Source organism: Delphinapterus leucas, chromosome 13 (genome assembly GCF_059928025.1).
Source record: "Delphinapterus leucas isolate spDelLeu-1000000601 "Yukka" chromosome 13, BTC_Dleu_Yukka2, whole genome shotgun sequence".
Classification (NCBI taxonomy): domain Eukaryota; kingdom Metazoa; phylum Chordata; class Mammalia; order Artiodactyla; family Monodontidae; genus Delphinapterus; species Delphinapterus leucas.
In genome coordinates this window covers 66,863,329-66,881,589 of record NC_143141.1, presented here as the reverse complement: position 1 = coordinate 66,881,589, position 18,261 = coordinate 66,863,329, and positions in this window count along the sequence as shown.

Here is an 18,261-nt window from a genome sequence, read left to right as displayed (position 1 = left end):
GAAGTAAGATCACCTTTGACAATTTATTCGACCTTTAAAAGAATTTGCTTCCTCATTTGGAAAATTGAGATGATAATACTATTTACAGGATCATTACAAAGATTAAATCATTTCCTACCTATAAACTATCTGGCCTAATACCTAGCATATACTAAGAGCTTAGCAACTATAAGCTTCTTTTATTATTATCATTTTTAATGTTATTATTATTAGATCAATTACAATAAATATTTGACCTGTTATTATTAGTATTAGTATTAGTCTTAATTTTAGTATTAAATCAAGCACTCATGGAACTTTTCCTAATACAGAATATGTGTTCCTATATTGCCTATTGTATGTGGTATAAAGCTGACTTGCAGTTTGAAGTATGACCACAGAATATTCATTAAATATCCTAAAAATTAGAATTTAACCATTGCCCTTTAAAATTCCTCTTTGATTATTTTCTGCATGTTTTTTCTTTCCCTTTGGAAATCCTAGGCTTTGCCTTGCACTGTGTCTCTTATGGAGTTGAGCATACATTATTAGCACAGTCAAGTTTCTGTGTAGTAATAGAAGATAGCAGTTCTCTAGAAGAGGACTTCAAATTAATTTTTAAGCAGCAAGGCTGCTGTTGCACTCTCCATCATTGTCAGACACTCCATTCTTCCTACGTGACCAGGAATAACAATAAATGCTTTTAGCAAGAAAACCCCCTGCCAAAATCCACATCTTTAAAAATGGACTCTAAACAGACACCTCATAATAAGCCTGCCATCATCTCTGATCTCATGAAATAATCTATTAGCTAACTATCAGGTTGTTCATTAACTGTCCCTTCTTCACACCTTAGTTAGATATAATATGAAATTTGCTTTCTTTAATTCACTGTTAAAAATAAAACAATTACATTGCTCTGATGTATCCTTTTAAAGGACTATGGTCTTTATCTCTATCAACTTTTGTCCAGTCCAATGATATGGTGTTGTAGCAATCCTAAAACCTTCTATGTCTTTGCATTTAACTACAGTAGGCACACTGACCAGTCTCTAAACGTTAACTTCAATGAAGTAGGCATATTTTGAATGTAGCTCATCTTTCCAAATAGTGACCCTTCACAGACCATTTGGTCTGTAGATTTTTTCCATTTTGTAATGGAAAAAAAAATTGTATGAATTTGATCAGAAAACAATGTGTGGCTTTACCTGCCAGACTCAATGTGGTCTGAATCTCACTATGTTATCATATATTCCATAATTTTTACCATTATGAATATGTGAGATCTAAAAACCAGTTCTCAAAGGTGTGAGACTGTTTATTTTCACAACTCACTTAAAATTCAGCTTTTTCCTTCTGCATGACCTATACCTGGCACACTAACCTCCCAAAGCCTTAATTTTCTCATCGGTAAAACAGGGATAATAATATTACCTATCCCAGAGGGTTTCTGTGAGGATGAAATGAACAATCCTTGTTAAGTGGGTGGCCAAGTTCCACGCATGTGGGAAGGGCCCAGAACACGTTTTCTGTCATTTTTGTTGTTAATACCTTAGAAATGTGAAGTGAGATCTCTTCACAAAGGATATGATGGTTCTTCAGAGATTGAGAGCCAGATAAATAAGCACAGCATTGGTTTCCCAAGAAGCATATTTAAAGTAGGGTTATATGTTAATAAACACACACAGGATTTTGAACTTGCTACCCAGGCCCGGGGTAGACTTTTAGCCCCGAGGTTGTGCTGACTATAATGGGAATGATAAATCAGACATCCTTAGTGGGAAAATCACAGTTGAAATTCATATACATTGACAAGAGTTAGGAGCCTGAGAAAAGAGATCTATGGATGGCGTGTGCTGATTGCCAGAAGGAAAAGAATGACCCTTGACTTACTGTGCTTGACTCCAAATATTCTACAAAATAAATGATGAACAATCTTAGAAATAAACAATCTCAACCTTTTCTTTCAAATGTCTAAATAGTAAGGAGTGACTATAGAATGCGAAGGTCTACATCTACAGATGAACAGATACAAAATACTAGATGAAGGCATATATCATCAGATACACGGTTTTCTTTAGCTGAGTTGTAATGTATACCAGATGGCAAACAGGTCTAGGCTGATTTCAGGCAACAGACATGTTTTTCTAGGCTTGCACAGTGTTGGATGAGATAGTGTCTTAAACATTTTGAATTATTTTTGAACATTGGGAAAATAGGAAATTTTATGTAAAGTCCAGATACACATATAAATGGCTTATTTAAAAATATGTGGCAAATAAAGGGGTAGCGCAAGGGAGCCCCATGGTAACGGAACCGTTTTTCATCTTGAATGTGATGCTGGTTACACAAAGCTACACCTATGATAAAAATCATATAAAACTATACATACCCTGAAATAAGTGCTTTAAAACTGGTGAAATTTGAATAAGCCCTGTGAATTATACTAATGTTAAGTTCCTGGTTTTGATAGTGAACCATAGTAATGCACCAGGTTACGATTAGGGGAGGCAGAGTAAACAGAGCCCAAGACCTCTCTGCACATTTTTACAATTTCCCTGGAGTCTATAATTATTTCAAAATAAGGATGTTAAGAAAATATGTACAAGGTAAGTGAATCTGGCAACAGATTTCCATATGGTGATAATTTGGAATTATATAGCAGGTGCCCCTTTATACAAGCTTGGAAGGAAAAGAAGGAAGGAAGGGATACAAGAAGGAAGGAAAGAGGGAGAGGGGGGAAGAATGAGGGAGCTAAGAAAGGGAAGAAAGAAGACAACGTATAAATTCTAAAGACACAGAAAAAATTATATATGTAAATAAAATGAAAAACAACTGATTACTTCAAAAGAAAACAGGAAAGACAAGCAAAATAGAATTGACCAGTAGAATAAAAGGAATAACAAAATACGATGTTAAAATGAATCAAAATAATCAGAATGTGAGATAAATGGCTGATATCAGAATTAATATACAAATATAGATTTAAGCCACTGATAAGATAGATATCTAAAATATAAGAAGATAAAATATTGAAAGTTAAATTATGGAAAAATTATTCTAAGCAAATATTAACCAAAAGAAAGATGTTGGACCCATATTAATAAAGATTTTACAGTAACTACATAAAAATTATTGTTTTAGTTCATCAGATATTATATTATGTTAATTTTTATGTACCTAAGTTGCTTTAGCATATTTAGAGCAAATTTGACAAAAATCCCAAGAAGAAATTTACAAAACCCCTATCAGAGGGAAACATTTTAGCATATCTGTTTTTGTAAGTGATAAATCAAGTAGATGAAAATGAGAAAATAAAAGGAATATTTGAACAACCTAATGAATATGCCTAGTTTAATAGATACATATAAAAACTATATCTAGTAGTTAAAAGAATCACATTTTTAAATGTACACATGGAACATTTGAAAAAACTAACGACCTATTAGACTATAAATGTTAAACGATTGATGTCATTAGACCAAACAGTTGGCAAATGGATACATATAATATGATACCACGTATATAAATTTTAAAATATGAAAAACAATTATATTTATTATATAAAGGTACATAATTATTCAATAAGTACTTACAGAAATGCAAGGAACTAGTAAGAACCAAAATGAATATAATGAACATGTCTGGGTGTAGGAAGGTGAGGGAAGGATAGGGGTATAAAAGGGAAGTTTGGGTACTCAAGAGTCTCTAAAAGCATTTGCAATGTTTTACTTCCAAAATTAAATAATGGGTACATACGTTTTACTTTAGTATCTTTTTTCCTTCCAGTATATCTGCAATATTTCACAGTGCATTTGAAAACAACCAAACATACCAGGCTTCTATTCCCTGATTCTCCACTGCTCCCCAGTCTGACACTGAGTTTGAGCAAACTCAGACTGTTGCTTTTCCCTAAAGTAGTACTAAAGAGAGAATAAAATGCTTACTTTTAAAAATTAGTTTATTTTTTAATAGTAACCCCCAAACACTCACTTATTTTACCCTCTAGCACCCTGTAGGTATTTGAATTTATGAACACTAATCAGTACTAGTAAGAGGAGATATCCTATGGACATTTATTATTATTATTATGAACACCAGACAATTCTCTGCATCTCAGGCTTAGAAACTTGTCTCATAATTATACAAGATCAGTGTAAAAAGATCTCTAAAACCAAAGATCAGACATCCAGTTTGTAATGGTTCTAAAGTGCTTTGAACCCCTTTGTAATAAGCAGAATTGCTGCTTCTCAAGAAATTATAATTATTTTTGCTTATAATTAACATTGCCTTATTAATAAGTGCTATACTTCCAGTTAGAACCAATGTTGAATAAATTAAGATAATACTAAAAGAGACCATGTTTAAAGCAAGCAGAAACTTTGGTGGACATGTTATTATACTCATTATAGAGTGTGTTTATTATGGAGGGGCTTCATCTCTTATGCGACACCATAAAATACGTTTTGATCACCAAATAGCTTTTTCAGCCTGAGAAGTATGTGCTGCAATGACTAGCTACTTGAACAAACATTAAGGAACTGTTACTATCAAATCAAATACTAAGATGTGATCCATATATCTATGAATTCAACTCAAGTGCAGTGAGGTATACACATGAATATTTCCTTAGATAGGAGTTATCAGTGCCACAACTTATGTGTATTGCTGACAAAATGGTGAGTGGATTTCAGGTAGGAAATTAGAAAATCTATTATTCATACATAATGGTAGTACCTACCCTTACCTATTGCAACTTTGGCAAATGGATATTGTTAAGGCAGTGTGTTGGTTGTGCTACAGTTCAAGGTGGCTAAGTATGCACATGTATCCCACTTCTCACCTCAAATTTCATGAAATGACAGTGAAAAAGCACATTAAACATTGACCAGCTTAAACTGGTTTTGCCTCCTTAAATAGGCTGTTGATTAATCAAACATCAAGTTATTTTATATAGACAGCACTGCATATGTGTAAGATGGGACCCATGTCTCTAGGATGACCCTGGAACCAAGACTCTTCAGTCTACGGAACTCAAAGAATAAGAAATGTTGCCAGTGGAGCCTGTTACAAAATGGAAAGTCCTTCAAGAAGGAAAATCTGGCTTCTCACAGCATGAGTAGCTTATATGGATTAATTCAAGATCAGCTTCCAAGTTTGAAATTCCCCTAACCCTTTAAATTTGACCCTGAACCCTGGATCAAGGAGACTGATTTAAGAGCCTTGCCTCCTGTCTCCTGGCCAGCTGACCTCTCAATAAAGCTCTTTCTTTTCTCAAAAGCACTACTGGGCATATACCCTGAGAAAACCATAATTCAAAAAGAGTCATTTACTAAAGTGTTCATTGCAGCTCTATTTACAATAGACAGGACATGGAAGCAACCTAAGTGTCCATCATCGGATGAATGGATAAAGAAGATGTGGCACATATATACAATGGAATATTACTCAGCCATAAAAAGAAACGAAATTGAGATATTTGTAGTGAGGTGGATGGACCTAGAGACTGTCATACAGAGCGAAGTAAGTCAGAAAGAGAAAAACAAATACTGTATGCTAACACATATATATGGAATCTAAGAAAAAAAAAAAAGATCATGAAGAACCTAGGGGTAAGATGGGAATAAAGACACAGACCTACTAGAGAATAGACTTGAGGATATGGAGACGGGAAAGGGTAAGCTGTGACAAAGTGAGAGAGTCACATGGACTTATATATACTACTAAATGTAAAATAGATAGCTAGTGGGAAGCAGCCACATAGCACAGGGAGATCAGCTCGGTGCTTTGTGACCACCTAGAGGGGTGGGATAGGGAGGGTGGGAGAGAGGGAGACGCAAGAGGGAAGAGATATGGGAACATATGTATATGTATAACTGATTCACTTTGTTATAAAGCAGAAAATAACACACCATTGTAAAGCAATTATACTCCAATAAAGATGTTAAAAAAAAAAAAAAAGCCAGTGCCATAGTGTTGGCTTCTGTGCACATTGGGCAGTGAGCCCTTGCACAGTAACAACAGTGAGGTTGTATAAAAGGAAATGAATTTGTTCTTATAATACAAACGTTTCATCAATGGATTAGAGACTTCGAAACATGTATGAAAAGTTGGAGTGTAAATGAAAGTGGAGGAGTCTAGTAGCATTTTAGAAACAGATAGGAGGACACTGCAGCAGAAAGAGAAAACACATATTTCAGCCGAGCCCTAGGGAGTCTTCAGGCTTAGAGAACAGGTGTAGGTTACAAACCAGAGTTGTCCATTTATGCTTTTATTCATAATATCAAAGGCAAATGACCCCATGCTCCCAGAGTGCACATTTAGCAAGACAAGCCCCTAGATGAAGACTGGAGATCTGCTTGCTAAAGAAATTGAACAGTCTACTCATGAGGGGCAAGAACTCGAAACAAACATCTTATTTTGGCATAAGACAGGTGGTTTGATAGTTACAGGATGCCTGCATTCTCCCCACTCATAAAGGGCAAACTGCATGTGTCCAGTGACATGTCCCTATCCATGAAATAGAACTCTTGGTCAGTTCTTCTACATAGGGAACAGAGAACTACACAACACCGTAGGAATACAGGGTCAATATCTAATGTTTAACACTCATTCCTCAATTCATAGATACGCTGTGAGAACAAATATGACCAGACATTTTCAGGAAGCCAAAAACAGAAACAGAGAAGCATCCTGGTGAACAAATAGTAAAAATGATGTCAAAAGAAATAGAATTCAAGGATCAGAAACATGTCTTTTAAAATCCATAGTTAAATCCTTAGATTCCAGAAGATTCTGCATTCAGTAAAACAACATCAAGCTTCCATAAAAAAAAAAAAATTATCAGAGGATAAGAAAGTGCTCCTGGAAAGAAAAATCATTAAAAAAGTTAGAAAATAAAATCAAGAGTATGAATTAAAAGATAGAGCAAAAAGTCAAAAAAGCAGGAAATTATGAGAGAGACATCAGAGATACGGAGCCTCAAAATCCTTCATGCAGCTAGTAAGTATTTTAGAAAGAATAAACAGAAAACATGGAGGTGAGACAGTAGTTGAAGAACTAATTGAGATTATTTCACAGCATTTAAGACCAAATATCAGATTGAGAAGATCCAAGGACTGCCTGGAACAGTACATGGACAAAGTCCTATTGCTAAGACACATTGTTATGAAATTTCAGAACATCCAAGGTGAAGAGATGGTCTTAAAAGTGGTTGTGGAAAAATGCCAGTTTATAGACAAATGAACACAAATCAGATTTGCATTAGAAAACTGGATTAGAAAACTGAGAAAATTGTATGTTCTTGCCAAACTATCAATTTCAATAATGTGTGAGGAAAAAAATTTTTTTTTCATATTTGTAAGGTACACTCTGAAGTAAAAATAAAATAAAAATCAAGAAGAAAAATACACAGGATTTAAAAAATGCACTTAATTTAGAATGACAGAATAAGAGCTATGCTGCATAATTAAGAGAAACTAGTCCTAATTGAAACAAGAAGTCAGAGCCTTCATTTTAACAAATGCTATGGTTAAGAACTTGGATGACCTTAGAGTCAGGCTAAAGGCATATTCTTCTTCTATAGGTGAGCAAAAGGAAAGGCAATTCAAATCTCCAGGAAGACAAAAAAAAAAAAGTTCTTTAAATCATAACCTGAATTTAAAGCAAACAACTGATTCATGATTTTGACTAATTGGTGTAAGCCATTTGACTCTGACAGTGTTGTTCAAGGAGATGGAGAGAGAAGATATTATATCCCTGTGCTATTTAAGTTTTTGTACTATGTATACAATTTAGTTAGTAGGGGCAATACAATAATAACTATAATGAAGTTATTCACAGGCATTTTGTGAGCACAGTGCCAGGGTAGGTAGCCCAAACTAGAAGCACTCAACCACATCTTTCAAGAGGAGATACATGAGTGGTACATTTTGAGTTCAGAAGTAATTCAGCAACAATTGAAAGGATGGTGGAAAGAAGAGTATGAACAAAGAAACAGAGGTATGAATCAATATCCATCTATTTACTTAGGTTAGATCTTTCTGTATACTAGTCTTTGGAGATACGAAGTTAAATAGGAAATGACCAAATCCTAAATAATTTACAATTAACTGGTGGAGACAGATCAGCAAGGCAGACCTGCAATACAGTGCCACAAGTGCCACTATTTGGTATTTTGGATGGTGAAATTAGCTATTGAAAATGAGGAGAGCAGGAGCTGAATTGTGTGAAAACATGAGGAAAACTGTTAATATTTGGACAGTCACTGAGGGGCATAAGAGAAAGGTCACCAAAGAACATTGAGTGATGGTCTAGCAGTGTGAGGTCCTTTCTAGCACTGAACTGTCACCCAATCAGAAGATAGTACTCATCTACAGAGACACTTAGCTGAAAATATGTATTATCAGACTAGTTTGGGAGTTGATCCAATTTGTGTGGCAGAAATACAGAGGTATACTTGGGATTGAGGGGACGAATAAAGGAGTAGATCAATTAATTAATATGGCATCCAGAACCAAAAGATAAGTGAAGATGAAGAAGTATGATATAAAGACTAAGGAAAATGGAGGGACTGTGGTCCTTTATATTTCTTTAAGGATTAAAGGATCAATAAGTAGGACATAGCAGAGGTTGCTAAAGGTTGAGTGTCATTAGCATAAGAACCATGTGCTTTCCTATTTGCATATAATGTGCCTTCCAGCCATCCTTGGCTAAAGTAAACATTCTGATAACCTAAAGCCCTTGAAATTATTGAGCACATCATTTAAGTGTGACATGATGGAAGTAAATGACAGGGGAAATACCATTTACCACAGCTAGGATTTGGTTGAAAGCACTGAAATGAGAGTCCAGGAGATCTAATGTATAAATCTGAAAATCATACTTGACATTTCTGAGACTCATTTTCTTCTCTCTCTATAATATTCGAATTATCTGTTGTATCATCTATTCCTCGAATTGTTGTACATAGATTATAATTCAAAATGGAGAAATGTAAAAATGAGCTTTTAACAAATCATTCCATATATCAATATAGAATACTGCCTCACCCGTATTAGGATTATTTTTCATTACTCTTCTCTTTTGTTGTTGCAGTTATCACAGAAAAAGAACTAATCCCAAACGCATAATTTGCTCAGGCAAATGATCAACAAATGCTCTAATTTGTCTGATGTCTATAATCAATAGGCTTCAATAATATAAAGATATTTATTTTGTTAGTTTCCCTTTATTTAATCACTAGGATAAAATTCTGGTGCAATGAGACATTTCAAATAATATAAAACAGAACAAACTTTTAATGGTCTACAACAGACGGACTTGGTCATCATGCAAATGTCTGTTTCCTCTCCAATATTTTCCTGAAGAAAATGTACTCATATTCTTTACAGAAACAAACCAGATGGTGTCCTCTGTGCACTTTCTATTTTCTCAAAAGTTCAAGAAAATTATTTAAATAAAAAACTTGAGCTTGGATTTTTAGTCTAATAATGCTGAACATTCTAACTCCAGGGTGTTCATTAAATCTCTTTATTCTGCATGACTAAAGCCTTTCTCTCTTTTCTTCTCCTCCTCCTTCTTCTTCTTCCTCTCTCTCTCCCACTCTCTCTCTCTCTCTCCTCTCTTCTCCTCTATCTCTAATTCTCTTTCTATCTCTATCTCTATTTCTTTGATTTTCTCTTAACACTATTGGAAAAAGTCACCTTTCTTCTATTTTAGCTTTATTTAAAAATCTGGAGATCTACCTTTACGATTGGATGCTAAACACTAACTTCTGGCTTTATCTGATATTAGCTTTATCTGTTTATATATTGATACATTGCTATTTGGATATTCTGACAGATTAATCCAGAGACCTAGGATCAGCATGAGGTTGATAAAGCTTGGAAGTGAACTGTGGATGAAAATGTTCTAGACCATGTACAACTTACATGGACCCAGAAGATATTGTTACATGTTTCTCTATACAATATTACATTCAGTATGACATATTATGATATTCTGGTATTCAGTCATGCTTACTCTGTGACAGCATCAAAGAAGAGAAAGATGTGGAATAAAAAATATGTATTTTTTGGATGATATGAAAAACTCACATTTTATCTACTACTCAAGCCAAAAATAATTGTTACTTATGTTACTAAGGATTTATTTCCATCACTTCATTAGTTAGCAATTTGCATTGTATCAAATGGGTTTAACTCCTTTAATAGATTCCAAATGGGTCATTAGGCTAATCAATTCTGGTTAGCTTTATACTTATTCATGAGAAGAAAATGCACTAGAAGGATTTCCTGAAGGAAGTCTTGTTTGGAATTCAGCGTTTAAACAATAAAAAAAAAAGAAAAAGGTCAACATTGCTAACTGTGAGAGATGTATGAGTGGCTTTCCCTGAAGATTTAGATCCTTAACAGATCAGTTCTTGTCACTCTGTTGTCTTACAAAGTTGGTTCACAGAGAGCAGAGATGAAGCTGATTGGCCTGCTTATTATACCACTGTTAAAAATCAGGATCTGAGTAAGTGCTTGTGGAGGTGGTGATTATGAATAAAGAGAAAAGTACTGTATCCTTGTTACTGAATGCAAGTTTGTGTGCCCAACATACAGTGAGGCCAAACAAACCTAAACATCGGAGTTTGGAACAGAGAAAGGTTTATTTCAGGACCAAGCAAGGAGAATGGGTGGCTTGTGCTCAAAAACCCCAAAATCCCCAAAAGTCTTCCAGTAAAAGTTTTTATGGGCAAGATTTGGGGTGAGGGCTGGAGCGTGTATGACTTTCTTCTAATTGTTTGGTGGTGAGGTAACAGAGTGGTGTTCCAGGATTGTTCTCAGCTTGAAGTTACCATCTTCCACCTGAGTGGGGCCTTAGTTCCTGTAGAAGAACTCAAAAATATTGTTATGTATATTCCTTGAGGAGGAACCAACTCAGGTTTAATCGCTGCACTATTTTTTCTTGATTGCTCCTCCTTTGTTTCTGCATTCCCTTACTCCCCTGATTAGCAATTGTTTGGATCTACACTTTGGAGCTCGGGGAAGGTCTTAGGAGGCTAAATGAAGACTATTTCATACAAACAAGAAACGGGACATGGAAAGGATTTGTACCCCAGAGGCCCCCACAGGTTCCTGCTCTGTCTCATTCCTCATATATGCCTTTGCACAGGTTGTCCCTTTTGCTTTTTGAATAACCCTTCCCTACTTCATCTCCCAATCTCCATGTCAAATTTTCCAGGCCAAACCCAAATTTCTCCCCACCCATTATCTGTAGGGATGACTTTCTCCTTCTCTGCAATAAGCTTGAGTATTGAGAACCAAAACTGTCTACCCCTACACAATGCTTAGAGGCTGAAACTGAAACTACCTCCCCACCCACCCAACTTACAGTCTGCATTAGGGGTTGGCAAACTTTTTCTCTGAAGGGCCAGATAAATATTGTAGGATTTGCAGGCAACATAAGATCTGTGCTGCACATTCTTTTTCTTTTTCCTTTCTTATAATCCTTTAAAAGTGTAAAGAACTTTCTCGGCTTTGCCCACAGGACTGGATTTGGCACCTGAATCCAGGCATAGTTTGCAGATCACTAGTCTACATTAACATAACTTTACTATTCCATTGTCTTCATTAGCATGACTTTACTATTCCAGAAGAACCAATGATTCTTCAATGAAAAGTATCCACAGACATTTTTTGCCTTAAGATTCTATGCATCTCTTGACCCAGAATTCCTCACCTTGCTTTTTGTATCAATGCTACACTGTTATATGATGATCTTTATCCAGTCATAATCAAGCTTTCATCCCCTCTTCCCCACTCTCTCACTCTCATTGAAAGCTGTCTTTTAAACCAAACTTTCAATTCTCAGTTTCAGTTCTAAATTTCAATCTTGCCTTCCCCACTTTGAGACAGGACCAAAGCTCTGTGGAGGAAGTATTTGCTCTCACCTGTGCTAAACTAAACCTTCTCTTTTGAATAGGTTATTTTGGTGAATTTTGTTTTGGTAGATATTTGGGGATCCAGCATTCAATATTCAATAGAATGGTGTTGATTCTATTACAGTGTCTTTCATAATTGGCTTTTTATCATAGTTATTTAAGTTTGTGCCTGCCTTGACTTTAAAATTTAGGTTATCAGGAATAGTTGCAGGAAGGGGTACCCCTTCCAGGGCCTGAGAGTGGGCTCTTCTCTAACACTCACAAATGAATTGTCCGAGGAAACACATGTGGTGACAAAGCAAGAGGTTTTTTTGGGAAGGGGCGCCTGGGCAGAGAGCGGCAGGATAAGGGAACCCAAGAGTACTGCTTTGCCATGTGGCTCACAGTCTCTGGGCTTATGGTAATGGGGTTAGTTTCTGGGTTGTATCTGTCCAATCATTCTGACTCAGGGTCCTTCCTGGTGGCGTGCGCATCACTCAGTCAAGATGGATTCCAGCAAGAAGGATTCTGGGAAGTTGGTAGGACATATGGACTGGAATTTCCTCTCTCCTTTTGACCTTTCCCAAATTCTTCTGGTTGGTGGTAGCTTGTTAGTTCCGCCTTCCTTACCAGGGCGTCTTGTTGTAAGATAACTCATGCAACTTGTTACTATTGGCCTGGCCAGGGTGGGCGGTTTCCATCAGTTGTTCCCCTAACAGAATCATATATTGGCTATATTTTGTTATGGATTTTGCACATAGTGCTTAATAAGTATCCTTTGCTATATGGCAATTTAGTGGATCTTTACTGAACCACGTTTATTCAATTTAGCCCTTTCTCTTTCTCATGTAGGGTTTGCTGTGTGAAAGCATCTTTCCCTTCTATTCATGTAAAACACAAAATGAAAAGGGAAGATGTTCCAAGAGCCATAATTACGCCTCCTTAAAACATCCCCAGGAATAATCAGTGCTGTTTCTCCACAGGATATTTTCTGTGAAAGTAGCAGCATTTTGTGTCTGGATTTCCTTATATATTCAACTATTCCCGTGACTGCGGATCAGGACATCCCCACAGCGCAGGTCCAATCAAGGGAGCACTGTGTTTCTTCAGTTTGACAAGATAAAGAGCAAGGAAAGAAACAGAGAACAGGTCTCACTAAAGAGTAAAAAAGTCTTCCTGATGTGTGTTGATGGAGGCAATGGCAGGTCAGGCTGTTCTGGGATTAATGCCTAATTACACAGGTGTGTGCTTCCACAACACACACAGATGGCTAAGCACACAATTAGAATTTCTTCAGTAAGATGGAAAAGATGGGCTTCTTTTTAAGTAGAAAAACTTGTCAGAAATCAGCCTTTGAACTGTTGATCTCTTGGGGAACATCATATGGGTGTGCTGTTATATGTCTCTCAATATTCTCTTATGTTCTTTCTTAAGTTGTAGGCAGGTAACTGTGCTGTGTAAGTTATTGACTCTGAAGATAAAACTAAATGCACGGGCTTCCCTCGTGGCACAGTGGCTGACAGTCCGCCTGCCGAGGCAGGGGACACGGGCTCGTGCTCTGGTCCGGGAGGATCCCACATGCCGCGGAGCGGCTGGGCCCGTGAGCCATGGCCGCTGAGCCTGCGCGTCTGGAGCCTGTGCTCCGCAGCGGGAGAGGCCACAGCGGTGAGAGGCCCGCGTACCGCAAAAAACAAAACAAAAAAAACAACAAAAAAAACCTAAATGCACATAATCAAAGAAAAGGTTGGAAGTTAAATACGACAAAAAAGAAAAAGGTGTGCTGATAACATGTTAAATCAGTATGCATACTTATTAGTTAAAAAGGCATGTCATTCTTACGAGCTAAAGTAATTAGTCTATGCTTATCCATAGCACCATTTCTGGAACTACCTAAGGGAAAGTTGTTACTGGAAAATAAGGAAGAGTATGTTTAGAGGCCCTTCTAGTTTTGGGAAGAATAGCCCTTTTCTGCTATCAAGCCAGATTTTAGAGATGAGCATGGCTCTGTGATACATCTCACTAGAGTATAATCTGTATGTTACCCTACAGCTCTTAATACACACAGTTTGTTAGTTTCTCCTATGCAATTCTTGTGAAGAAGAAAACAAATAAAACACACACAGCTGACTTAGAGAGAACACTGTTTGATTTCATGGGAGGTGGAGGTGACAGTTACACTTCTGATAAGTAGGCGCATCTGCTGCAATTTCTCCAGGCTCAGAGTCAAGAGAATTGCCATTTCCTTGCCAGTCTTTGCCCTGACCTTTGCCTTGCTTGACCTGGCACATCTAGGTAGGGAAGAAGGAGGGACACAAAAGGCGGAAGCAGGATGCATCAGACTCAGACTACGGTCAGTATGGGATCTTTTATTCCCTGCCTAGCCATCGTCATATAGGCCTTTGCTCTGCTAAGAAAATTGTCTCCAAATGAAACAAAGCATGCTGTTTAAATAAACACTGGGTTCCTACAGTGACCGTCTTTGGAGTAATAATACCTAACAGGACTTAAAAAGGGAGACCATCCTCCCTGTTGAAACTACTCTGATACATCTGTCTTTGCTAGATTACGCACCTCTTTTTTCCAGAACATCACCTGAGACACCCACCCGTACCCTATTATGTTTTAAAGAAATCAGTTACACAGACAGCAGTCTTATATGATTTGTTAACTTCATGAATATATAGGTTTAACTGAAACTGTATTGATAGATGTCTTCTATATTTGAAGTATGAAATTCTGATTGACAAATTTTTTTTTTCTCTGCACAGTTTTGCAAAGCTTATGTTTAGACAGTATGACAAGGGTGATCTTTTACCTGACAGAGACATTTTAAATCACTTTTTGCATCTGAAATAATGACTTGTACCTCATAGCAAATCAATGAATATTGCTAAATTTTGAAATAATATGGAGAAAAAAACCCCAAATTTCCATCGACAGATGAATGAATACATAGATTATGGTATTCTAGTATAATGGAATATCACTTGGCAATAAAAAAAGAATGAACTATTTTAGATCCATACAAAAGCCTGGATGAATCTCAAAATAACTTTACTGAGAGGAAGAAGCCAGACTTTCACCCCCAAAAGGAGTACATACTATATGATGCCATTTTATAACTTTCTAGACAAAACAAACAAATCTCTAAGTACAGAAAAGCATATCAGTGGTTGACTGGGAGCAGAGAGTAGGATAGACGAAAAGGAGGGAATGAAAAAGCACAAGAAAAATTGGGGAAATAATGAATATGTCAGTATGTTGATTGTGGTGATAATTTCACAGGTGTATATAAAGATCAAACCTTATTAAATTATACATTAAATATGTGCTGAGCCATTCCTTATATGTCAAGTGTACTTTAATAAGTCTATCATATGAATATCTTAAATATCATCAACGAATTCTTAATAGGAGTAAATAGTGAGGTAGAATCTCTCTTTGCAAGCTGTGTAATTTTTGAACTTTTAATATATACAAGATAAGAAGAATCCTGTGGGTGGAGCCTTGACACAATGCTTATGGGTAAGAAGTAGGAATGGAGGCCTTTTCCTTATCAGTAATAGTACAACAAAGCAAGCAAATAAGGGCCACATAGGTAAAAAGCAACTTATGTTTAACAGACATAAAATGGTTCAAAACATGATATTTGCAATAAGAATGAGAAAGATAAGATTCTCTTCAATAAATAAAACATGATTCGTATTTATATTATTTCACAATACATAGATAAAGGCACAAGAAAAAAGGGGAAGCTAAGAAAAAAATAGAGATATGGAAAAAGAAATTTAAAAAATGAATATTGTCCATTCATCTCATGGATATTGTCAGGTAGATACACAAAGATAAATAAACATGGAGCAAATTGATAAAGACATTCATAAAATATTTCCATCTTGTAAACATTCAGAAAACATTCCTTAAAAGACATACAGGGCCCTCCTTCAGTAGAGTCATATGTGCCATTGGGTAGAATCAGGGAAAAATTAGATCTGGCTCAAAGGTCCTAGTCTTCCCAGGTCCTCTGAGGTCAAAAGAAGAACGGAAAAGAATTTAAAATGTTGTCAATTAGGAGACCATGTAAATTCAATTTAAACTGTCATTTAATTGCATGATATTTGAAGACTTTTATTTTTCAATAAAATGAGCTGAGAAAGGGCAATGAACTAATAGCAAGGTAAAGAAATTACTAATTGAGCAATTTTGGGTAATAGCAAGCAAAGTATTTTTAGGCTGAGTTTTCTTGGTCTCTTATAAATCACATAGGCTAGGCCTATGTGTGCAGCCAACTGTGTTGTGAGAATATCTAACAAATTGAACATTACTTCAATGCAATGCTGATTACAAGCAAAAGAACCCCACCATTAAATGTATAACCAAGGAGGAAGTGTTTAGGAATAGCTAATTTGTTTACCATTTCATTTTTTCTTACCAAGGATATTTAAGAAGAAATCAGGGGCATCCAATTTACTTTCATAACTGTCATGGGCAGTGTTTTTCAGCAATCAGGTATTTGTTTAAAATATACCTGGTCTTTGTCCTTAGTCTGTATTGACTACATAGATACAAAAAGCTGTCGTGTCTATTTTTCTTCGTTAGTGAATTGTTAAGGCATCCTGCAGGTTTATGCTTTAGCAGGACACTTTTGCTAATCAAGCCATATAAACATATTAAAAAGATCCACAATGATTTCTCAGTTATCAAGGAGATTATTCTGCCCATTATGTTCATCTCAATTTCCAATAGCATGTAGATTATTTAGACCCACCTTTTGGAAGTCAGCATGTAAAGGTTCATTAGATAAAACTCAGATCAGTCACCTTGGAATTTTTCTGGTAGAATTTGGTGGGAGAAAACACAAGTGAAGTTTGGTGAAATCTTTAGTACGTATCAGTTGTCCTTGTAATATGCCATGGAACTGATATTTAAGAATGGGTATGTAGAGACCTGTGAAGGAGAAATGAGATGGTGAGCTTTTGAAGCAGTGATAAAACATTATAAGAGTCTCTATGTTCATAATTTTTATGTGGAAGCTGCTCAACAAATAATTAAGTCAAAACAAAAGAATGTGGCATTTCATTGCAAGAAATTGTATCCCAGTCTCTGCTGAGTTGAGGAATTCTCCCCTAATGGGACACTGGCAGGCCAGCTTCTCTGTGTCTCAGGTGACTCTGGGCTGGATGGCAGCAACCCTCATCCCTGCAAGGATTTTTGACTCACTGTGTAAGGGGCATAAGGAAGCCCAGTAGCAATGGCCTCAGCATAATATGATTGTCTCTTTTGTATAGCCAGGAAAAAAAGGAAAATTGTCCAAAACACCCACAGCAAGATGCACTGCAAATAAGAAACTATCATTAGCAGAATGAGACATTAAATGAGAAAAATCCTTTGCTAACATTTGCTGATAAGTACAGACAGGATGAGTCAAGTGCTCACTTTAGCTTCTTCTGCTGCAGGGGCGCTTCAGGCACCAGTGCTTTCTCCTCATGCCTGGCACACGACTTGCCTTGGCAGCCACAGGTAGCCTGGTACTTCAGAAGATACAAACCTACCTTCTTAAAGTAATAATAGAAATTTCATCCAGATGCAATTTTATCAAGGAGGCAAATAATATAGTAAAAATATGAAATTTTAAAATATTTTTGTGTAATATAGGGAAAATTTAAAAATTACATTGTGAAAAGAGAAAATTTGTTTCTAAGGTGAAGGAAAATTCAAGAGAAAAAAAGAAATATCTCCTAACAAAATCTATTCTAGATAGACTAAAACATTGAATGGAAAAACGTTAGTGAGATGCCTGAGGAAGCCAGAATATCTACTATATATGTCATCTATATATATAACGTTTTAGTATGTTTGAAGAAGTTTTTCTTTCTTGTGTTTAGAATAGGATTTTTTCAAAATGATACTGTAGAACAAGAAGAAAATTGTCTTTTGCTGTTTTCTACCTTTAGGTGAGGTAGTTTTCAAAGCTGCTCTTCTCAAATGCCTCCATTGGTCCTACCATGGTGCCCCATACCGTATCACTTTTTTAGAAGCTTCATTTACAGTGTAAATATCATATAGAAAGTGTCTTAGTCTGTACAGGCTGCTATAACAAAATACTAGTGGCTTTAATGGCCCGTACTTATTTGTCATAGTTCTGGAGGCTAGGAATCAGAGATCAAGGTGTCAGCATGGCTGGGTTCTGATGAGAGCATGCTTCCTGTCTTGTAAACAGCTACTTTCTCTCTGAGTGTTCACAGAGGAGATCTCAAATCTTCTGTTTTTATAAAGGCACAGATTCCATCATGAGGGCCCTACCCTCATGACCTAATCTAACCCTAATTACCTTCCAAAGGCCCACATTGAAATACCATAATATCGGGGATTCG